General features: G+C 42.4%; 1 long non-coding RNA gene across 1 annotated transcript; it reads right to left on the bottom strand.

Moving 5' to 3' along the window:
* Nucleotides 1–3,816: 3,816 nt before the first annotated feature.
* Nucleotides 3,817–22,315, bottom strand: LOC309341731. The gene is made up of 3 exons (XR_014156544.1): nucleotides 22,156–22,315; nucleotides 5,971–6,128; nucleotides 3,817–3,968 (listed from the first exon to the last, which is right to left on the bottom strand). It is a non-coding gene; the product is annotated as an uncharacterized lncRNA (long non-coding RNA).
* Nucleotides 22,316–24,055: the final 1,740 nt, after the last annotated feature.

Below are 24,055 nucleotides of genomic sequence, written 5' to 3'. Positions count from 1 at the left end.
CTCTTTTAACTGAACAAATTGAAGAACCAGAGAAGGAGAAAGTTGCTGTTGTTAAAGTGATGCATTGGGGAGTCGCAACCCTACAGAGGCAAATGGTGGATTATAACTGGAGGCCTTATACGTCTGCAACTAGGAGAAGTCAGTTTTTGGAGATGAGAGCCTGGCTTGGTTTGGAAAATGAAAGTTGGAGAGATCACCCTATGTGGGGACCAAATAACTTTTGGGATTTAAATGTGAGCCAGGTGGAGATTGGAGCCTCTGGGGCCCTTGGATTTGGAAGGAGTGTGAAACAAGATTCGGAATATTCTATGGGCCCTACCTTTAACTACGGAAGTCTGGCAGACTCGCTAAGAAGGAATATGACTACCGTTGGGTTGGAGCTCCCCCGAGATCTGTTCTTGAACACCAAAGACTATCAAAAAGATCGGCAGAGGGGACATGAAAGAGAGTTAAGAGCAGTGGCGTAGCGTGGGTTGTCAGCACCCGGGGCAAGGCAAGTAATTTGCGCCCCCTAACCCATGGATTTGCGCCCCCTAACCCGTGGATTTGCGCCCCCTAACCCTACCCCCCAGATGTTGTGCCCGGTGCGGCCGGCCCCCCTGCACCCCCCCCACTACGCCACTGGTTAAGAGCCTCAGACTTAAGATCTCCGGGTTGATGGACTTTTGGAGAACAGTTGGCAGGGGCCGAGACCGGGGAGGGGGGATGGTGAAAGAAAAATTGGGAATTTAAAGTGTATATATTGTGATATTTAAAAAAAAAAATCTTTTTTTTTTTAATGAGAGATGGGAAAATCGTGGAATGGAATTTTTTGTGACCCTAGGGGAAACGTCTTAAGAGAATAAGTTCAGATATATAAGTTCTAAGGAGAAATAAGATTAAATAAAGTAAAAGTGGATTGTTAATTGGTGAAAGAAGAGAATGTAAAATTACAGTATATTAAGATAAGTTATAAGGATAAAAACAAAGATGAAGAATTTGCTGAAATATCTATTTGAGTTAGAATACAAAGAGGGGAGGTGTGAGGAGGTCAAGGAGATAAGTTAAGAAAGGGAGTTATATTAAGGTTTAACTTGTTTGTTTTGTCTTTTTGATTGTATCTTTTTTTCTTTTTTGCTGTCTTTGCTTTTTTATTTTTTATTTTTATTTTTCTCTTGGATATGTTTTGTTTTTGTATATTGTGTTCCTTTTTGTAATCTTTTAAAACTTGAATAAATATTATTTGAAAAAAAAAAGGAAGGAAGGGGGACATTCAGGGAAGGCTGCTGAGAGAAAAAGAAACCACGAGCTGAGCCCGAGATGCAGCCAGGTGCGTTCCAGCTGGCCAACGGGAAAACTCCCTGCCCAGCCGAGGGAGGAAGCTGCTTCCTGCCTCCAAGCCAGCATTCCACATCGGGGGGGGGGGGGCAGGCGAGAAATGGAAGGGGACCTGAAGAGGACCCACCACCGCCAGCCATGATCACAGGGGTGGCTGGGGTGCCAAAAAGGAGGCCACTGAGGGGTGAGAAGGACATTGAGGGACAGTTTTACTTTTTATTTATTACTGTTACTATTATTATTATTTTATATTCTTCTGGCCCTCCCCTCCCCCCTTTTCTTTTTGGGTGTGTGTAACTTTGGGGTTTTCTTTTCTCTCCCCCCTCCCCTTCATCAATTATACATTTAATTGGAAAGTAAGCCTGAAGAAGTTGAGCCTATTTTAATTCTGGGCCCTACCTACTGCCAAGTTGTGCAGGTCTGCTCTAAGGAGAGCAAGAAGGTCTTTCTCTTCATTTCATCCCCCTCCTTTCCCTTTCCTTTTCCTTCTACGACCAGGGGCCAACTTTGGTAAAATTGCACCAAGAGCAAGGCTCTTTCTTGCGTTTCATTCTCTACATGCTCTCTAGTGCACTACATCATAGTTTTGCACCTCCTTGGCTTGACACTCTGTAAGGGGGAACTGCCCACACCACCCTAAAATCAGCGCTGACGAGACTTTCTGAGAAAATTCATCTGTAGCTTTTTTCACTTTTGGATACTGAACTACCTTTCAGCTTATGAATATTCAGGGGAACTATATGAGAGAGAGACAGAGAGACAGAGACAGAGAGAGATGCCCTAAAACATTCTAACATTTAGTCCTCCTGACTGAGGTGGCTGAACTATGACTGGAATATATCAATTCAGAAATTAATGCAAAGGGTCTGATCCTCAGATCCTGGAATGCTTATCTATATGGGGACAAAAACAAATAAATGAGCAATCTATCCACATAGAACTTTAGATGGCAAAGAAAAGGATTTCAGCCAATACTTTCCCCTGAGACACAATTTTTCTAAGTGGAGGGACTTTTTGCATCTAGGATTGTGTTCAGCCATGTGACCTTCACTTGGAAGTGATACATTTCAAAGACAAGTGAGAACCAGACCTAAGTGTGACTAAACAAGGAAATTACTGTGTTTAATATATGAAACACCCCCAGTAAAATATTTAACAACAACCTCTATACACATGCAAATCAAGGAAGAGTCTATATGTAAAAGGTAAAGGTAAAGGGACCCCTGACCATTAGGTCCAGTCGTGGCCGACTCTGGGGTTGTGGCACTCATCTTGCTTTATTGGCCGAGGGAGCTGGCGTACAGCTTCCGGGTCATGTGGCCACCATGACAAAGCCGTTTCTGGTGAACCAGAGCATGGAAACGCCGTTTACCTTCCCGCCGGAGCGGTACCTATTTATCTACTTGCACTTTGATGTGCTTTTGAACTGCCAGGTTGGCAGGAGCAGGGACAGAGCAATGGGAGCTCACCCTGTCGCGGGGATTCGAACTGCTGACCTTCTGATCGGCAAGTCCTAGGCTCTGTGGTTTAACCCACAGCGCCACCCGCGTCCCTAGTCTATATGAGTCACCTGTAAAATAATTTAAACATATTGTTACAAAAGTTGGGTGCTGCCCCTCTCTCAGCTGAGTAGTGGCAAGCCCCCATGGGGTCCCAGGCACCCACAAAGGGTCTGTTTCCCTTTGGAGAATGGAAGACAAAGCAGAGATTGTCTATGGTGTTAAGAAATATGGTTTATTCACCCATTTACACCTGCAGTCTGCATGGAGGTCATACGTCATGGTCATTTCAAGAGGCAGCAGTGCAAGCGTCCTTCAGCCTGCCTGCCCAAGATGGATCTCAGCTCTTGTTCCTCCTTATTCCTCCCAACAAACCCCCACCCCTGGGCAGTTGCCCTGGCAACCTTCCAAATTCCCAGTCTCTGTTTACATGTGGCTCAGCCAGGTTGTTTTGCGTAAGCTAGCCCTGGAACTGCTTGATATCACAAATAACCAATATCCTAGCATTTATTAATTTCTATGGTTTAGGGGGTCCCCCCCATAATCTATAACAATATATACACTTTACATTTCCCCATTGCCTAAACGGGGTAGGCAACCTAAGGCCCAGGCCCAATCGCCTTCTCAATCTGGTCCACAGACGGTCCGGGAATCAGCATGTTTTTACATGAGTAGATTGTGTGCTTTTATTTAAAATGCATCTCTGGGTTATTTGTGGGGCATAGGAATTCGTTCACACACCCCCCAAATATAGTCCAGCCTACCACATGGTCTGAGGGATGGTGGACTGGCCCACGGCTGAAAAAGATTGCTGACCCCTGGCCTAAACAACAAAGCTGTGCTTACAAAAGGAACTCTTGCTTCTAAATATATTTACTAAAAGAGGCAAGTCTCATTGACTTTAATGAAACTTACTTCCAAGTAAGAATGTCCTGAATTGCCCAATTATTTTGCTTATGGGAAGAAACTTATCATGGATATATGATGCAATTCCATTCAGTTGCTTGGAAGCTTAACTTTATTGTGAACATAACACAACACTGGGCTAGGCTGATACTCTCCACCACCACTTTATTTAGTTTACAATGGGTCAGCAGCTGGGTCTGGGAAGTTGACAGAGAGTCGGGCTCTTAAGTAAACTGCTGTATTTCACTGAAAGAAAAACAAAATTGTTATTTGTTGCAAAATCTTGTTAACTGTGTTTGCTTTGGCATTTAGATGCCAAAGGCCAACAGGGTCAATATTTTTAATGGCTAAAATGAACTTTAAATGAAGAGTATAATTGAGACTCTGCTATCTGCAAGAGACCTGAAATGGTATCTGAGAAATTTGGGTAAAATTTCCAGTGATACTTGACAACTCTACAGCTACATCTAATTCATTTATATACTGTATATTCATCTTACTTTTACAATTTATAATTTACCCTATGGCCAAAGTTATCTGAGCAGCGTACAAGGCACAAAACCAAAAATGCAATAAGATAACCAAATGCAACTAACCCAATATAATTATTGTGTGGTTGCACTTTGGAGTTATTTGGAATATTAGTAATACTGATTTTATTCATAAATATTTGTATGGCACATATTCAAACAATAGAATAGCAAAATCAGAATAAAATGCAGCTGACAGCCCAGCAGGCACTGGGAATTCAGTTCTTTGATCTCAGACATAATAAAAATCTTGCATGACAAACAAAATGTCATTAGCATTGGTGTGCCTTCCAGAACGCAGAAAGCAGGCAAGTCCATTGGAAGGGGGGCCATGACCTAGAAGGCCCTTCCCCCTGGTTGCTGCTAACCAAGATTGTGGCACAAGCAAGAAGGATTATTCAGATGACAGCAAGGCTGGAAGAGGACGGAGGGAGACAGGCAGTCCTACAGGAAAAATACTCAAATATCGAAAGTGTGGCACACTTCCTGTTGAGTGTATTCTTTCATATTAGCTAGCAAAAGTTTCTGATGAGTCTCAAATAGAGAAAAAGAAAGTGAAGCCACTTCATGTATATCTAGGACTTGTCTGAACTGAAGTGGGATCTCTCCAAAGTGGCTCAAACTGAATTGGGGGGCCTCCAAAGTGCTTCACATGTTTAAAATTCCCGTAGAATTTGAAACATTTCTTCCCAAACTTGATAAGAAAAATGCCACAGTGGCAGATAGGGGTGGGGAAGACAGATTTGGTTTCTAATAAGAGGGACAAGGGCTCAGTCGCTGTGCTTTGTAGAAGGGAAATTGAAGCCATGTACCATGTACTTGTTCTTACGTATTTGCTAGTTCTGTTAGTGGTGCTTGCTTGGAAAATGCCAGGTGTTTAAGTCCTTCTGCCTCTCTGCCACATACCCATACCTCTGCTGCTGTCAAACGTGCCAGCTGAGCAGCAGACAAGCGTGGAGCTGGTTTCTTTCTTTTTTCATTCATCATAACTCCCTAGTCCCCACCCCATCCTTCTGAAAAGTTACTTCACTAGGGGCTCCTCTATAATGTTTGCCATTTTCATAATAAAACTGTTGCCCACAAAACCACAGGGGGAAAGCAAATCACACTGAGTTCTCATTTCCCACAGCACCCCTCCCCCTTTAAAAGTCTCCAGCACAAAAACTCTTAACCAGGGTTTTTGTTCAGCTGGAGCTCACCAGAACTCAGTTCTGGCACCTCTGTTTGGGGTGAGCTCCAGCACCACTTCTTTTAGAAAAATAGCACGCTCTTGATCTATTTGCCTGTAGCTTGTCAGGTTTATTACCTGGAGACACTTCTCTCGTGTATGCTATTTTCATGCAAACTGCTCACAAAATTTATGTGAAATGATATCTAACCACTGTAAACTTCGGATGGTTCCGTTTTGCTTGGCAGGTAGGTATGAAGATAAAATGTAAACAAATAGCAACAACAACTATGTGATGAAGCTTTATTTGGGGCTGTTCCATGTTTGATTCTATCCCAGGTAAAGAATTACAGAAACAATCCTTGAACTTAGAAAACTAGTACATCATGAAGAAAAATTCTAGCCATTTCTCCCCACTCAACTCAATTTTTTAATGAAGAACTCTTCTCAAATGTTGGCTACCCACTACATTTAACATCTACTACTCGCCATGTTTAAAGGGGAGGGGAGAAAGGAATACATGCAACCAGAGAAAAAGCAGTGTGCATACCTGTGGGAGACCTGTTAGGAGGAGCTGTAAGATACAAGCTTGTGTGGTCCCTTGACTGAGGCATATTTGCTACTTGTGAGGTCTGGGTTACAGTCCAGCCTGGGCGACAGAACTTTGTGGGAGGCCTGAAGCAAGCTGCCATCCATTAACTACTGCATCTGTAAAATATAACCATTTGCACCTATCAGAGTTGGGAAACTTAAAGGAGGCTGCCCCACAAGAGAGCTGCATCAACTACTGTAAGTGGATGGGCAAGAAGAGCTACAGCAGAAGCATCTCTCTTGATATCTGAAATGAAAAAGAGGAACAGAAGTCTTAGCTGCTGATGCTCTGAGTCCTGAGTCTCCCGCTGCATCCATGGATAATGCTGTTTGAATAATAATAATTTAATAATAATAGTTTATTATTTATACCCCGCCCATCTGGCTGGGCTTCCCCAGCCACTCTGGGCAACTTCCAACAAAATATTAAAATACAGTAATCCATCAAACATTAACAGCTTCCGTAAACAGGGATGCCTTCAGATGGCTTCTAAAAGTCTGGTAGTTGAAGGTGCACAGTGCAGTGTGGCTTTAAATGAAATGATGGATGAAACATCGGGGCTTAGATGGAAACATTTTAAAAGTTGGCCATTCTGGAAATAGACATAAAGGTAAAGGGACCCCTGACCATTAGGTCCAGTCGTGGCCGACTCTGGGGTTGCAGCGCTCATCTCGCTTTATTGGTTGAGGGTGGCCAGCATGACTAAGCTGCTTCTGGCGAACCAGAGCAGTGCACGGAAATGCCGTTTACCTTCCCGCTGGAGCGGTACCTATTTATCTACTTGCACTTGGACGTGCTTTCGAACTGCTAGGTCGGCAGGAGCTGGGACCGAGCAACGGGAGCTCACTATGTGGCCGGGATTCGAACCGCCGACCTTCTGATCAGCAAGTCTTAGATTTAACCCACAGCGCCACCCGCATGGTACTGACCAAATACCAATATTCCACCAGTTTGCAGAGCAGAAAGAGAGAGAAAGGAAGCAGCATTATTCTATCACTGCTGCTCAGAGCTGTTTCGGCTCTTCCACAAGTATCACCTAACAGCAGTCATTTCATCAAGCTGTCTGCACTGTTTCCACCCCACCTGGTCAATATAACTTTAAGAACTGGGGCATGAGCGTGTTCCTTTCCTTTTCCCTCCCCATTCCCATTCCCTTTTATGTCAACTATTTTAGATTGTTTTTCATTTATCTGCTCTGGAAGCTTTTTTTTTTTTTTTTTGGCTAAAGGTTGGAATAAAACACTTTATAACTAAAAATTGTGCATCTATCTGGCCAAGTCTTCACCTGCTGCTTTTAGAAAAGTAACCAATAAAAAGAAGATATTTTTAGAACTGTCACCAAGGGGTAGGTGAAAAATAGAAATAAGTGATGCAGAAAGAGTATTGAGTCCAGTAATATTTTTACAGGGCAGCACTGGGAAAAATATACACAATGGCTCTTTTTCAACTAATTTTACTCAGCGTAGACCCATTGAAATTAATAACCAAATAAATAACTCTGCCTGTGCCTAGAAATTGTGTGTGTGGGGGTATCTGTTGTTGTTGTTGTTGTTGTTGTTGTTGTTGTTGTTGTTGTTGTTGTTGTTATTATTATTATTATTATTATTATTATTATTATTATTATTATTATATTTTAATGTATTGTGTGTTTTAAGCCATGATAAATTATGTTGCAAATGTTGCACACCTCCCAGGGATCTTGGGTGTAGGGCAGTATATGCACTGAATTACTACTCTTTCTCCTCTCTTCTTTACTATATCCCACCTTCCAGGGTTGTGTGCTGGTGTTGAAATACAGATTTTGCAGCTGGAGTCCTGCAGGCCAAAGCTGGGATCTAGGAGGTTTGAGTGCAACCTTCTGCTTAGTTATGCAAGCGCACCGTACATTTAAAGCACCAATGCCATCCTCCACCAAGAATCATGGAAAAAGGAGACTGCAGAAGCGTCTCAGGGGCTTTGGTCTCACTCTTCTCCCTCATGATAGCCAGGGCAGTTTGGTGCAGTGGCTACAGTTCTAATTCAAAACTCTTCTCAGACATTCCTGGAGAACAGGCGAAGTCCCGGCAGACTGGAGGAGGGCAAATGTTGTCCCTATTTTCAAAAAGGGGGAAAGAGAGGACCCAAATAATTACCGCCCAGTCAGTCTGACATCAATACCAGGGAAGATTCTGGAGCAGATCATTAAGCAAACAGTCTGTGAGCACCTAGAAAGGAATGCTGTGATCACCAATAGTCAGCATGGATTTCTGAAAAATAAGTCATGTCAGACTAACCTGATCTCGTTTTTTGACAGAATTACAAGCCTGGTAGATGAAGGGAACGCAGTGGATGTAGCCTACCTTGATTTCAGCAAGGCATTTGACAAGGTGCCCCATGATATTCTTGTAAAGAAGCTGGTAAAATGCGGACTTGACTATGCTACCACTCAGTGGATTTGTAACTGGCTGACTGACCGAACCCAAAGGGTGCTCATCAATGGTTCCTCTTCATCCTGGAGAAGAGTGACTAGTGGGGTGCCACAGGGTTCTGTCTTGGGCCCGGTCTTATTCAACATCTTTATCAACGACTTGGATGATGGACTCAAGGGCATCCTGATCAAATTTGCAGATGACACCAAACTGGGAGGGGTGGCTAACACCCCAGAGGACAGGATCACACTTCAAAACGACCTTGACCGATTAGAGAACTGGGCCAAAACAAACAAGATGAATCTTAACAGGGAGAAATGTAAAGTATTGCACTTGGGCAAAAAAAATGAGAGGCACAAATACAAGATGGGTGACACCTGGCTTGAGAGCAGTACATGTGAAAAGGATCTAGGAGTCTTGGTTGACCACAAACTTGACATGAGCCAACAGTGTGACGCGGCAGCTAAAAAAGCCAATGCAATTCTGGGCTGCATCAATAGGAGTATAGCATCTAGATCAAGGGAAGTAATAGTGCCACTGTATTCTGCTCTGGTCAGACCTCACCTGGAGTACTGTGTCCAGTTCTGGGCACCACAGTTCAAGAAGGACACTGACAAACTGGAACATGTCCAGAGGAGGGCAACCAAAATGGTCAAAGGCCTGGAAGCAATGCCTTATGATGAACGGCTAAGAGAGCTGGGCATGTTTAGCCTGGAGAAGAGGAGGTTAAGGGGTGATATGATAGCCATGTTCAAATATATAAAAGGATGTCACATAGAGGAGGGAGAAAGGTTGTTTTCTGCTGCTCCAGAGAAGCGGACACGGAGCAATGGATCCAAACTACAAGAAAGAAGATTCCACCTAAACATTAGGAAGAACTTCCTGACAGTAAGAGCTGTTTGACAGTGGAATTTGCTGCCAAGGAGTGTGGTGGAGTCTCCTTCTTTGGAGGTCTTTAAGCAGAGGCTTGACAACCATATGTCAGGAGTGCTCTGATGGTGTTTCCTGCTTGGCAGGGGGTTGGACTCGATGGCCCTTGTGGTCTCTTCCAACTCTATGATTCTATGATTTATCACCTTTGTGAGAATTGGGGCAATAGAATTACAGGGAAAGCTGATGGATGGCCCATCATGGGGGGGGGGTGGATGCTAACATCAACTTTGCAGAATGGTGGCTATTACGTGCTTGGAGTCATACCCAAAAACTGCAGAACATTCTGTGCAGCCACCACATCAATATTTCCCATATATAAATAGAACAGCAGTGAAGAAAGCTGTATACTTGCTGCTGAAGCCCACAAAACCTGTGGCTTTGAAAACTGGGATGGGAATAAGTTCTGCCATTTATAGAGGAAAAACAGTGATTCATTATCTCCACGGGTGCTTGGAGAGGTGGGGGAAGGGAGGAAACTTTAAAAGCATCTACATGTTCTCTCTCCAGATCAATGGACCTGTATTCAGCAAGTGGCCCAGAGATAACCCTCAGTTGCTGCAAATCCTTACATCAACAAGGGCTCTCATAGATGAGTGGGGTGGGGGTGGAGGAGGCTGAGATGCTGTAGGATGGTCTGTAATTCAGAGATGCTGTAGGATGGAGACAGTAATTCAGCTTTACAATGCCCCCTCCCCCATCTGTGCAAATCAGAAACACACAACAGAAGATGAGTTTGCGTGGGTTTCCAAATCCATGTCCCTTTCATCTTCTGTTTATTAGGGCTCACATGTCCTTTCCCCTGGCTCAAGGCTGAGCTAGAAGTTACCTTGTACTCTCTCTCTCTCTCTCTGTGTGTGTGTGTGTGTGTGTGTGTGAGAGAGAGAGAGAGAGAGAGGTGAGGACCAGGAAGCAGGCAGGACCACCCTTGTTGCACCCAGGAATTCCTTCCTGATAATCTTCTATATTTCAGAAAAACAAAAATGAGCCCCAATTTCTTTCAACACAGTTAAAAGGGGTGGGATAAAAGGGCTGAGGGAAAGAGAGAATGAGGAAACTTTGTCCTTGGTGTCCTTTAACAAGAAGTTATATTATGAAAAATGTAAGAAGTAAGAAGGACAAACTGCATTAAAAATTAGAGGAGGTGGATTAGTGGCAGTTGTAGTTATGAATGAATGAATAACTTATTACAGCTACAGACCAATGGAGCAGAAGCATGAAATATACTTATAATTTTCATAGTGTTTTAGATCTTAAAACAGTCCACATACATGATATCAGCCATAAAAAAATATTTTTAAAAATGTACAGAATGACTATTTCTAGCCTAATTCAAGTATTTTGAATTCAAGGTAGCACGAGTTATCCATGCATAAGGGTTGCCGTGCTGCCTTGTTGCATAAGGCCTGAATTTGTCTTCATGCGGACCACCTGGCCACCCCCTCCTCACCCAAGTGAGCACACGGGAGAGAACAGCATCTTTCCTCGTTTTCTCAGCAATATCAGTAGCCGTTACAGGAGCCCCCGGAAGTGTTTCCAGCATCATTATGTGCTCCGCTGGAGCAGGATCCTCATTGCTCCCGCCAGGAAGGGGCAATCGACTCAGCGCATCAGCGTGGCACAACCGTTTTCCCGGCACATGGGTCAAGGTGTACTGGAACCCGTTCAGGAATATAGACCAACGCAACATTCTGGGGGAGAGAATTTGTGGCGTTTGTTTGTTCGGGTTGAACAACCCCAACAGTGGTTTGTGGTCCGTTTCAATGGAGAAATGGCGACCGTACACATAATCATGGAACTTTTTGATTCCTGCCACAATTGCAAGCGCCTCTTTGTCAATTTGAGCATAGTTGCGCTCTGTGGGCGACAACGTACGGGAATAGAAAGAGATGGGCTTTTCCGACCCATCCGGTTCCCTATGACTCAGCACTGCCCCCAGGCCGTATTGAGAGGCATCACATGCCAGGACCAGTGGCTTCGATTCATCATAATGAGCAAGGACGCTCTTGCTACTCAGCATTCCTCGCAAGGAGTCAAAAGCCTTCTGCTGCTCCTGCCCCCATCGCCACACATTCTTTTTCTGCAACAGTCTATGTAATGGTTCAGCTACCGAAGCTTTCTGGGGTAAGAACGAATGATAAAAGTTAATAAGTCCCAGGAATGATTGCAACTCCGTCTTGTTCTGTGGTCGTGGTGCCTCGATGATGGCCTTAACCTTAGCATCTGTGGGGTGGATGCCTGATGCATCAATTTTAAACCCCAAGAATTCCACAGTTGGCACCCCAAAACTGCATTTTTCCTTTTTTAGTTGCAACTCCGCCTCCTTGAACTTGAGCAACACTGCACGGACACGCGCAACCAGTTCCTGTGGGTCTTTTCCAGCAATCAAAACATCATCAAAAAATGGCAAGACCCCCGGCAGACCTCTTAACAGGCGTTCCATGAGCCCTTGAAAAATCCCTGGGGCCACACAAACTCCAAATTGTAATCTGTTAACTCTGAACGCCCCTTTATGTGTGACAATAGTCTGTGCTTCCGCTGATTGTGGGGTTACTGGCAGCTGTTGGTAAGTTTGTGCCAGGTCAAGTTTGGCAAACACCTTGCCCCCAGCCAGTTTAGCCAACAGATGTGATACGACTGGAATGGGGTATGAGTTTCCCCTGAGTGCCTTATTGATAGTACATTTGTAATCAGCACAGATCCTGACTTCCCCATTTGCTTTAAGGGGCGTGACGATTGGAGTCTCCCACTTAGCGGAGTCCACGGGTGAGAGAACTCCCTGCTTGACCAATTTATCCAGCTCTGCTTCGATCTTGGGTTGCAGTGCAAATGGCACTCGCCTTGGTTTGAGTCGGATTGGGGCCACCCCAGGGTCCAATTCGAAGTCAACCCAGTTTTCCATTAAACAACCCAGTTTTCCATTAAAGAGACCAGCAAATTCTTTGCATAATGCCTCGCTCATCTCAGGGCAGGTTTGGATTGAATTAAGCCCTGATATACTCAGTCCCAGGGCGGGGAACCAGTCAGTGCCCAGGAGACTGGGGCGACTGCCCTTCGCAATCACCAGTTTGAGTGCCGCCTGTTTGTCCCAGAACTGTACTCTCACGGCACACATTCCCATGACATGGATGCGGCCCGCTGAGTATGACTGCAAAGTTGCCGGGAAGGGCTCCAGAGGGGGCAACTTACCCCTGGGGAAGAATGTCCTCGCGGTCTGGTCCAACACGATAGTGAATCCAGATCCGGAGTCCACCTCCATGTCGCACAGCTGACCCTCAATCTTCACCTTGATGTGTGCCTTGCCTTGCGCTGGAAACTGCACGACCCTCCCGTTGATCTCCGTTACGTAGTGGCAGTCCTTTAGAACATGGTTTGCTGTGGGCGATCTGCGATGCTCCAGTCTAGGTGATCCTGTTGCTCCCAACGCCGCCGATCTACAGACCCTGGCGATGTGACCTGTCTTTCCGCACGTCCGGCACATAGCATCCCGGAAACGACAACTCTTCCGCTCATGGTTTCCGCCACAACCAGGGCACCTGCCTTGGTGATCTTTGTGCACTGTGCAGGCCTGACGCACTGACTCGACCCCACAGACTGGGCTCTGGCTCGGAGTAGCCTCTGGCTCGTCCATGGCATGCGCAACTTCTATCTGTGGCTTAGGGGCCCTGCGACTGGCATCAAGCTCCTCTCTTTCATAATTCTCCGTGGCGGTGGCCTCCTTCAAGGCTGAAGCAAGGGTAACATCTTCTTTAGCCACGATGCGTTTTCTGGTTTTCTTGCTGCTCAGACCACCGACAAACCAATCCAGGAGAGTCTCTTCCAGATCTTGGAAGTCGCAGTGCTGAGCGAGCTTCCGCAGTTCAGCTAGAAATGCAGATACAGACTCCCCAGCACACTGCTGCCTCTTATGAAACTCCATCCGCCGGGCCATCTTGGTCTCAGTAGGCGCTAAATGGCTTGTTAGGCAGGCAAGAATATCTTTGAGAGATGTCTCACTTAGCTTCGCTGGGGCAAGCAATGCCTTGGCCAGCTTGAAGGTCTCAGGCCCACAGTAGCTCAGGAATGTGGCCCTTCTTTTGCTGGCATCGGTGATCCCTTGAGCCACTGCAAAGAACTCGAAGCGTTCAACGTAGTCTTCCCACGTGTGGGGCTCTGATGGCTGGAAGGGCTCCAATACCCTTGGACTCTCCATTGTGCTGTGGGCAGGGTCGTCTTCTCAGCTGGCCAGTGAGTCTTGTTCTTAGCTACAATCCGGACTCTGAGGCAGGGCTGCGTTTAACCGCTCCTCAGCATTCCGGATCCCATCCTCGTCGCCAGTTGTTGTGACGTGGGGTTTGTGATTTCAGCTCTCTTGACATAATATGCTGGAGACAGTTCTCTAGTAACACTTCTTTATTAAAAGCAACAAGACTAAAACCTGAGGAGGGGAGAGCTACATTTATAGGGACAGGGAACTAGCTAGAAGGGATACATTTTGGAGGGAACAATATCAGGCAATCACAGTCCTGCCTTTTGGAGGCAACCAATAAGACAGAGGATCCAAATACAGCAGCTTAAATGAACCAATAGTAGCTGTACCCTCTGGAACCAAAAGGCAGTTACTTTACCCTAATGCAATTACAGACAATAATAATACAGATATAAAATCCTTTGACTCAATACACAACAAAAACTATGAAGTTAAATAAAAAAAATAAAATCAGGGAGTACCTTTCATGCGGTTAACAAGTATATTTTGCAAAATTACAAAGAACATGCCTTTTTCATCTTATTTTTAAAAAATCTAAACTAAAACAAGTTTTCTTGGATTTGCTGAAAACCTTTTCAGCACTTCCTCCTCAAATTCCTCCTTTTTTCCAGTGCAGTTTTTGTAAGCAAAACCCACTGAGATGCTCCCCTGGCCTTGTTGACCTTAGCCAGGTCTTTACTCTCCACAAGGTACTGAATTAATGCTCTATGGTACAAACTGGGCATGGCTGAGCAAAAGAGATGAGCAGAGCCTTTTTTGTGGCTGGGCAAAAGATTTCTGCCTCTTTTACTAGGTCTGCTATGTTCAGCTCTTTTAAGTGCTCTTTGTTGAGTTTCTTCTACCTGGTGAACCATAGTTCAGCTTTGGAGCTTAAGACTTGCAACTTATAAAAACTCAAGAACTGTTTGGCTTTCATTTTGAAGTCTTGAATGGTCACCTCCAACATTATATGGGGTGCAGAGCCAAAAGTGAAAAAGCAGGTGAATGCTCTTCTGAGAAATTCACCTTGGCAGGGGGTTGGACTTGATGGCCCTTGTGGTCTCTTCCAACTCTATGATTATATGATTCTATAAATGTTGCTCCAACAAGGACACTGAATAAGGACTATAAATAGCCTGTGGGAAACTTCCAATTATTTCTTGATAGGTGGTGCAGGTGCCTATTCTCAGGAGAAAATGCTGGAAACTATGAGAAGCTTCCAGAACCAAGCTACCTGCAACACGATTGGAAGCCACGACTATTGTTCAGTCAGGTTGCTATTTATGTCACTAGAATGAGACACTTATTAAATGTTAAAATAACTACTGACTTCCGGAGGCGGTGCCATCGGCAAAGGCGGACCCCTTCTGAGTAAGAGGGGGAAGCTCCGCAGAAATCGGGTCTACCCGCTACAGCGAAGCGGGGACCCTTGCAAAAACCACAGGCGGGTGAAGCCTGCGACCGTGGGACTCGGCGGGGACCTTTGCGCTCCCCCCGTTTTGAAAAGGGGCTCGGAAAAGAGCTCCAGAACAGGACGGGGTGTGTGGCGCGGTGCTGAGAGTTAATCGCTACTTCTGCGGAGTGAAGCTGCACAGCTGATGCCAGAGAGCGCTGACCTTTTTCCTTTGAAAATTCGGCTTCTAAACTACAACCCGTGAGTAAGAACTTGATAAAACGGGAGATTAAAGGATTTGCCTCCTTTGATCGACACAACGAACTTGAATTTGGCTCTGACTTTGTAAATAGGATTAAAGCAAAGACTTTTGAAGCTAAGAACTGGGAAAAGTCGAGATAAAAGGAGCTTAATTTCAATGCCTGTTGAAAGAACCCCCCCTCAGAGCTGGGGGGAAGAGAAGAAACTTCTTGCTTGAGGGGGAAAAAGGGAGGAAATTAAGACCACCGCTTAACCCCTGCTATTGGGCTGCCAGAGACAGTAGGGAAAGCCCTGCACCATTTATTGTTACAATATATGGTTACTCTGTATTTGAACTGAACTGAACTGAAAAATATTGAGAGACTCTTTTTGCAACTGTTGCCTTTGACTGAAGGATATTATTGTATATAGAAGCAAGCCATTTTAAAAAGAACATTGTTGCTAAGGTGCTCCCCTAGAGGAGGTCTGTGCCATAACTGGGGATTTTCCACTGCAGCTGGCTAGGAAACTTTTCCCATTACAAAAGAATCTGACTGTGAGAGTGATCTTGAGCAAGATAAAGTAATGGATCAACTCCAACCTCAGGAAAAACCCCAGGAAAAAGCTCCAAGAGTAAAAACCAGACAGCAGCAGCGAAGACAATCAATTGTAGCCCCTCCAGTTACAGAAAAAGAAGAAACTGGTCAATCTGGGACAAAAGGTGGGGGCTCTGAAGAGACACTTAATGCATCATTAGATAAAATTTTTGGAGCATTGGAAAAATTGTCAGCTAAAATTGACTTAAACACTACAACTACCAGTTCTAATACATAGGCCATTGATAGGCTGCTGCAGGAATCTAAATTGACAAGAAGGATTGCAGAGGATGCAAAAGAGAAGGTATTGGCAGTAGAGAAAAGATTCAGCCAATTAATAGACAACTAGAAGACCATAAGACGCAATTGTCCTTATTTGAACTCAGAGATAAACAGGCCAATCTAAGGATCAGAGCGGTCCCAGAAGTGGAAGAAAACAATTTGAGTGAATTTCTAACACAGGAATTTGAAGAATATGAAAATGATAAACCAAGAGATAGAATGGAAAATTAAACAGATGAGACAAAAGACTTTTGATTCAGCGAACAAATGTGGGAAGTTGCTAGCATGGCAGTTGAAGAAGAGACAAAAACTAAACACCGTTACTAATCTTGAAGTCGATGGTAAGAATATACAGAATCCACAGGAGATAAGAAATTGTTTTCAGAGATATTTCAAACAACTTTATACACAAGGGCCACAGATTGAGACTAAAATTGACCAATTTTTGAAAACTAATGGATTACAAAAAAATTCTCAAGAAAATAAATTACTTTTGAACTACAAAATATCAGAACAAGAGGTGAAAGGTGCCATTCAGAATATGCAATTGGGCAAATCTCCAGGGCCTGATGGATTAACCTCCAAATATTACAGAACTTTGAAAGACTATTTAATTCAACCACTAAAGGAGGTTTGCAATGAAATTATGGAGGGGAAAAAAGCGCCAGAGTCGTGGCAAGAAGCTTATATCACACTTATACCAAAAACTGAGTCTGAGAAGAGACAACTTAAGAACTACCGTCCCATATCCCTGCTTAATGTGGATTACAAAATTTTTGCAGATATTCTGGCTAAAAGATTGAAAAAAGTATTAGCTGAAATGATACATAAAGATCAGGCTGGCTTTCTCCCTGGTAGACACTTATCTGACAACATGAGGAATGTAATTAATATTCTGGAAAAGTTACAAGTGAATATCAATACAGAAGCAGTTTTGATATTTGTAGATGCGGAGAAAGCCTTTGACAATATTTCTTGGAGTTTTATGAAGAAAAATCTTCAGGGGATGGGGGTAGGGCAAAATTTTGAAAACGGTATAGGTGCGATTTATTCTGAACAAAAGGCTAAACTGATAGTTAATAATGTGGTGACGGAAGAGTTTAGGATTGAGAAAGGGACACGACAAGGCTGCCCAATTTCCCCATTGCTTTTTATTTCGGTCCTGGAAGTTTTGCTAAACATGATAAGAAGGGACCACTTGATACAGGGTATCCAGGTCAGAGTTAAACATTATAAAGGTAAAGCCTTTGCAGATGACCTTGTATTGACACTACAGGAGCCAATAGCTAGCACTAAGAGGGCCCTAGAATTAATCCAGGAATTTGGTCAAGTGGCAGGTTTTAAATTAAATAAGTCAAAAACTAAGGTTTTGGAGAAAAATTTGACGTCGACTGAGAGAGAAAGGTTTCAGAAGGAGACAGATTTAACATTGGTAAAGAAGGTAAAATACCTGGGGGTGAATTTGACTTCTAAGAATGTTAATTTATTTAAAGATAACTATGAGAAATGTTGGTCAGAAGTAAAGAAAGATCTAGAAATTTGGTCGAATTTGAAGCTTTCCTTGCTAGGTCGAATTGCTGTTATTAAGATGAATGTATTGCTGAGAATGCTGTTTTTGTTTCAATCTTTGCAAATTATTGACAAGATGGATTGTTTCAAGAGGTGGCAAAGAGATATCTCTAGATTTGTCTGGCAGGGCAAAAAGCCCAGAATAATTTTTTTTTTTAAAAAAAATATTTTTTTAAGTTTTCAAGGTTAATACATTATAACAGAAAAGAGGAAAAAAAACAGAAATACAAAAATACAAAAATACAAAAATTAAAAACAATTTAAAAACAAGGAAAAACAAAAAGAACACATATAAATTCCATTTACATATTTTCTTTTACCTTACTTTCCAGACCTCCTCATACCACCCTTTCTTATATTCCAATTCAAATTGTTTGTTCAGCAAATCCTCACCATTAGGTCTTTTACTTATTTCAAATCCTTATTTTCTATCTCTTAAGCATTACAGCTGAAAACCACTTAGTTACTTTCCAACATCCTTCTAACATTCCTTAATTTTACAGTGTTTCTGCAAATAGTCTTTAAACTTCTTCCAGTCTTCTTCCACCGACTCTTTTCCCTGGTCTCGGATTCTGCCGGTCATTTCTGCCAATCCCATGTAATCAATCATCTTCATCTGCCATTCTTCCAGAGTGGGTAGATCTTGTGTCTTCCAATATTTTGCGATAAGTATTCTTGCTGCTGTTGTCGCATACAAAAAGAAAGTTCTATCCTTCTTTGACACCAATTGGCCGACCATGCCCAGGAGAAAGGCCTCTGGTTTCTTCAAGAAGGTATACTTAAATACCTTTTTCATTTCATTATATATCATTTCCTAAAAAGCCTTAATCCTTGGGCACGTCCACCAAAGGTGAAGAATGTACCTTCATTCTCTTTACATTTCCAACATTTATTGTCCAGCAAATGATAGATTTTTGCAAGCTTGACTGGGGTCATGTACCACCTGTAAATCATTTTCATAATATTCTCTCTTAAGGCATTACATGCCGTAAATTTCAAACCGGTGGTCCATAACTGTTCCCAGTCAGCAAACATAATATTATGTCCAACATCCTGTGCCCATTTAATCATAGCAGACTTCACCGTTTCATCCTGAGTGTTCCATTTCAGCAGCAAGTTATACATCTTTGACAAAATCTTAGTTTTGGGTTCTAACAATTCTGTTTCTAATTTCGATTTTTCCACCTGGAATCCAATTTTTTTATCCAATTTATAAGCCTCCATTATCTGACAATAATGAAGCCAATCTCGCACTTTATTTTTTATTTTCTCAAAACTCTGCAGTTTCAATTTGTCTCCCTCTTGTTCCAAAATTTCCCAATATTTTGGCCATTTGGACTCCATATTGAGTCTTTTAAAAGCTTTCACTTCCATTGGTGACAACCACCTTGGTGTTTTATTTTCCAATAAATCTTTATATCTTATCCAAACATTGAACAATGCTTTCCTGACAATATGGTTTTTAAATGCTTTATGTACTTTAACCTTGTCGTACCACAAATATGCATGCCACCCAAAAGCATTATTAAATCCTAAGTCCAAAATGTCTGTGTTCTCAAGAAGCAGCCAGTCTTTCAACCAGCAGAATGCTGCTGATTCGTAATAGAGTTTGAGGTCTGGCAGGGCAAATCCACCCCTTTCCTTTACATCAGTTAATATCTTAAATTTTATTCTGGGCTTCTTGCCCTGCCAGACAAATCTAGAAATATCTTTCTGCCACTTCTTGAAACAGTCCATCTTGTCCACAATCTGCAATGTTTGAAACAAAAACAACATTCAAGCCCAGAATAAAATTTAAGATACTTACGGATGCTAAAGATAGAGGGGGGTTTGCCCTGCCAGATTTGAAACTTTCCTATGAATCAGCAGCTTTTTGCTGGTTGAAGGAATGGCTACTTCTTGAGAACACAGACATCTTAGATCTTGAAGGTTATGATAATGTATTCGGGTGGCATGCATATTTGTGGTATGGCAAGGTTAAAGTACACAAGGCCTTTAAAAACCATATTGTCAGGAAAGCATTATTTAATGTATGGTCGAGATATAAAGATTTTCTGGAAAGTAAAACCCCAAGGTGGCTCTCACCTATGGAAGCGAAAGCTTTGAAAAAACTTAATATGGAGACTAAATGGCCAAAATATTGGGAAATTTTGGAACAGGAAGGTGACAAATTGAAATTGCAGAGTTATGAGAAGCTTAAAGATAAGGTGCGAGACTGGTTGCATTATTTTCAAATAAGAGAGGCCTATAACCAGGATAAAAAAGTGGGTTTCCAGGTGGAAAAATCAAAGTTAGAGACAGAATTGTTAGAACCCAATGCTAAGATATTATCAAGAATGTATAATTTGCTGTTGAAATGGAACACTGAGGAAGAAACGGTAAAATCTGCTATGATAAAATGGGCACAAGATATAGGATATAACATTATGTTTGCTGACTGGGAGAAGTTGTGGACCACCGGGATTAAATTTACGGCATGTAATGCCTTAAGAGAGAACATCATGAAAATGATGTATAGGTGGTACATGACCCCAGTCAAGCTTGCAAAAATATATCATTTGCCCGATAACAAATGTTGGAAATGTAAGGAAACAGAAGGTACATTCTTTCACCTTTGGTGGACGTGCCCTAGGATTAAGGCCTTTTGGGAGACGATATATAATGAACTAAAAAAGGTACTCAAGTACACTTTCCCTAAGAAACCAGAGGCCTTTCTCCTGGGCATAGTCGGCCAATTGGTGTTAAAGAAGGATAGAATTTTTTTTATGTACGCAACAGCAGCAGCAAGAATACTCATCGCAAAGCATTGGAAGACACAAGACTTACCCACTCTGGAAGAATGGCAGATGCAAGTAATAGAATATATGGAGATGGCGGAAATGACTGGCAGAATCCGAGACCAGGGAGAAGAGTCGGTGGAAGAAGATTGGAAGAAATTTAAAATTTACTTACAGAAATATTGTAAAATTTTTGAATGTTAATGGTATTGAAATGAACCGAAGGGGTTCTAGCAACGAGGTTAAAAATAAGATTGGATGGATAATTAGACAAATTAATTGGATATGAATTTGCTGAATTAATTTTCAACAGGGATACAAAAAAAGGAGATGTGAGGAAGTCACGAAAATAAGTGATTCAAAGATGAGAAGTAAAAAGAGGGATTTTTGTGTTTTTTCTTCTTTTTTAAAATGTGTTTTTTCTTTTCTTTTTTGAAACTATTTTTTTTCTTATGTATTTTATAACTTCGTATTTTTGTGTATTTGTTTTTCCTTTTCTTGTTTGTTGTCTTTTCTAAAACTTAATAAAAAATATTTATAAATAAAATAAAATAAAATAAAATAACTACCACCAGTGCTTTTTTCCAGGGCACCTCTTTTTGTTGTTGTTAAAAAGTGTGTCATTTAACTTCATGGTGAGTACTGGCACCTATTTTTATAGAAAAAAAGCACTGACTACCACCAGCACAACCAATGTCTAAACCTGAAGCCGCTTTTGAGGTTGAGGCAAAGGCCAAGCAGCTCTCCTGCCCCCGCTCCCCATTTGGCCCTGATGTAGGATAGTGGAAGCATTTTGGGAGCTGCACGGACAATATTGACCTGCCTCCCTGTACTTTGCAGCCCCAAGCAATGGCAAAACTACATGAGGAACAGTGAGGCAGATGATCAATCTGCCAGAAGTTTCTTAAAAGAACACTGGAACACAACTGCAACTTCTTGGGCTATTTTTTCTTATCAAAATCACCCCCTTTCCTGTTGCTTTCCCACCTGCAAAAGGAAAGATGATGGAACTCTCCCACTCTTCTCCCCCACTCTATGGAAGGGAATGTACACACACACAAACACAGGTTTCAAAACCTCCTCAGCTGCATTTCAGTAAAAAAATTAAAAAGCTATAAGGTGTGTCCCAGTGCCCCTTCTAGTTTGTCCCCAATTCAAACGGGACACCAGCTTACAAACCGAGAAATATCCTGGCCTTAGCTGATCCTAGCAGAGTCATATAACCTGATCAGTTTTCTGACACTAAAACCAGTTTCTCACACTGAGGGTGTGTACCCAGAACAGATTGTACAATGGGTAACCAATGAGAAGGCCACAACCAGAGACCTGATTCTTATTTATGTGGAGTTTCTGGGAAGTCTTTGGTTGCGCATCTATACTTTGGCCAAGTCTGTTGGTTTAACATCTTCCAGAGTGATTGAACAACAGCAAAAGTCACTTAGTGAGCCCATGGAATCACCTACTTGAGAAATATATTGAGTGAATAAGAGTGCTTCACTTATAAAGAATGATGGAAGTGATGAGTGGATGCAACTCAGTTTGGAATATACCTGCAGAAGGCTTTGTGTTTGGACAGGTCAGAGCATCTCCAGAAGTTCAGCTGTTTCAATAGCTTTACTCCTGAGCAATGTTGTTAGTTCAGAGGGTCAGTACATAAACCTGTAGATGATAATTTCCAGTACAGTGGTGGTATAATATGTGCCAGTTTGTAGCGTCTTACCTTGGATGACATGCTTCACCAACTCTCTTTCTCTCAGGCCCGGAGGGTTTTGCTTGCTCTTCAACATTCCACCAGTTCTGGTGTGCTTTCAGCTGCTCTAGGCTCTAACTCTGCTCAGCTTGTGTAGCTCAAGCGTGTTAGCTTTTAGCAGAAGAGAACACACACTCTCTCTCACACACACTACTTGCATTCAAGGAAATTCGTGAGGCTGGGGTGCAATTTAGGTTAAGCAGCATGTAATTACATCGTTTGGCACTTGGAGTGTGGCCAGGACACTAGAGGCAAACACCTGTACTCTTGCGAAACCTAGCATGGGAAAATAAGCAGCTAATGAAGAGAAATCCAAATCCTCACCCTTTTTTTCACATTCAGGTTCCAGGCATGTAAAATGACCTGTTATGCTAGATCTGCAACTACAAACTGAATTTTCCTAAATTCTGTAATTTTGAACTGTGACAGGGGAGAGGGGAGATGGGTGGCATATAGCAGGGTTGAAGGAGTTGATAATGTTGCAGATCCAGAGTCCAGTGTCTCTGGCAGTCAAACTGCTCCAAGAACCCAAGCAGGAGATATTTGCCTGGCAGCCCTTTGTGGTTTTGGTATTTCGAGATTAGCTATGTATGGCATTTGGGAAGTCAAGTATCTTCTAGTTTCACTAATTAAAATTTTGGGGGACCTGGCTAGGTCTACCTGTCGTTCTAGATCTACCACACACTGTTTAATGTTTTTTGCTTGTTCGTGCCCCATGTTGAGTAGGATCTGTGGATTGAGTCCTATAGTTGTTATTATATTTTCCACTGCTTGTTTCCATGTGGACTGAAATTCATCTAATAGTCAGGGAAGCAATGCCACTCAGAAGGAAGGCTAGTCTCAGCCAGTAATTAAGAGTGGCAAGCCACACTCTGGCCTTGATTCTTATGAATCCAGTTTCAAGGTGTATTGGTGGCATTGGATACATATTTAGGTACTTGTAGAACAGATCTTAGGAATTTAGATTGCACCAATTCTAATGGAGTGCAGTTGGCGAAGGGGCCTAATTGGGCACTGTATAACAATTGTGCAATCGATTTGACCTCAAACAGGTTTTTTAAAAAAATAATATTTATTAAAGTTTCAACAATTACAGAAAGAAAAAATAAACATACCACATTAAACAAAAACAAAACAACACACCACAATATAAAAAAGAGGAAAGAAAAAAACCCCAAAAAAACAGAGAAATAAAGCCCATTAAACAAAAACGCAAAAAAGAAAATGCATCAGATCTCCTCATTACCATTCTTTCATTAGCTTATTTCCTTGACCTCCTCACACCTCCCTTTTTTGTATTCTAGGTCTATTATCTATTTCAGCAAATCCTTTCCCTCTTTTAAAATTTTTGTCCTGTAAATTGTCTTGATATAATGTAGCTGTACTTTTCCTACTTTCATCAATCAGTTATTCCCAAATCCTTTATAACCTTCCTGCTAAAATCATATAATATTGTTTCAACATCCTTCTAACAGATATTAATTTTACAGTGTTTCTGTAAATACTCTTTAAATTTCCTCCAATCTTCCTCCACTGACTCTTCTCCCTGGTCTCGGATTCTGCCAGTCATTTCCGCCAGTTCCATATAGTCCATCACCTTCATCTGCCATTCTTCCCAGGTGGGTAAATCTTGTGTCTTCCAATACTTTGCAATAAGTATTCTTGCTGCTGTTGTAGCATACATAAAGTTCTTTCCTTCTTTGGCACCAAGTGGCCGACCATGCCCAGGAGAAAGGCCTCTGGTTTCTTCAGAAAGGTATATTTAAATACCTTTTTCATTTCATTCCCAGATCATCTCCCAGAAGGTCTTAATCCTTGGGCACGTCCACCAAAGGTGAAAGAATGTACAGTGGTGCCCCGCAAGACGAAT

The sequence above is a fragment of the Podarcis erhardii genome (genome assembly GCF_964252035.2).
Source record: "Podarcis erhardii genome assembly, chromosome: 5".
Classification (NCBI taxonomy): domain Eukaryota; kingdom Metazoa; phylum Chordata; class Lepidosauria; order Squamata; family Lacertidae; genus Podarcis; species Podarcis erhardii.
This window is presented reverse-complemented; position numbering and strand designations above follow the sequence as displayed.